General features: G+C 40.0%; 1 non-coding gene across 1 annotated transcript; it reads left to right on the plus strand.

Annotated features, from left to right (window-relative positions):
* Positions 1-524: 524 nt before the first annotated feature.
* On the plus strand, positions 525-599 carry Trnas-cga (transfer RNA serine (anticodon CGA)). Its single transcript has one exon. It is a non-coding gene; the product is annotated as a tRNA-Ser (tRNA).
* The last annotated feature ends 211 nt before the right edge of the window (positions 600-810 follow it).

Below are 810 nucleotides of genomic sequence, written 5' to 3' on the forward strand. Positions count from 1 at the left end.
ACATAACCAGATTTGAGGTTTGTATGGAATATGCATTATAGTCAACACATGCCATGACACATCCTGTACACCACGCAACGGTTTGATATTCAACAGTTAATGTGAATTGGCGACAGTCTTAAAACTCGACAACGGGCAGTCACATCAACCCACGGCACGTCGAGATTTTTGGGAAAGAAAGCTTTGACGGAATCGTCAGCTGCTAATAACGATAGGTTCAACTAGATTTCCCACCTTCAATCGTGCTACAGTAGTGGGTTTTGTGCTTCTGTCTCTTCTTAACTTTAATTTTATTATTATGCTTTATTTTCGTGCCAAATGGCAGATTTTCCACGACGACTTGTATATTTTTCCCACTCCGTCTTCTTATACATGCGAAGCCAGTTATGTGAAAGAAAAAAAATTAATTTGGTTTAACAATAACAGAACAGACCTTCACCACAAACCCCAGCAGAAGACCTACTGTGAAGTTTGCAAGATCGGAGACGAAGTATTGGCAGAATTGAATCTGTGAGCGTGAGTCGTGCTTGGGTAGCTCAGTTGGTAGAGCACTTGCCCGCGAAAGGCAAAGGTCCCGAGTTCGAGTCTCGGTCTGGCAAACAGTTTTAATCTGTCAGGAAGTTTCGTATCAGCACACACTCCGCTGCAGAGTGAAAATCTCATTCTACTGTTTGAGGTGTTTGTATGTTACATTCCTTTGCAAACAAATGTCGATGTTTTGATATGTTGTTACACTTCTTACAACTTTTAACAAACAGAATTGATTAAGAACATATGTTATGAAGTTTCCATTTGCCATTAATAAACTTT

This window comes from Schistocerca gregaria, chromosome 8 (assembly GCF_023897955.1).
Source record: "Schistocerca gregaria isolate iqSchGreg1 chromosome 8, iqSchGreg1.2, whole genome shotgun sequence".
In the NCBI taxonomy this organism is placed as follows: Eukaryota; Metazoa; Arthropoda; class Insecta; order Orthoptera; family Acrididae; genus Schistocerca; species Schistocerca gregaria.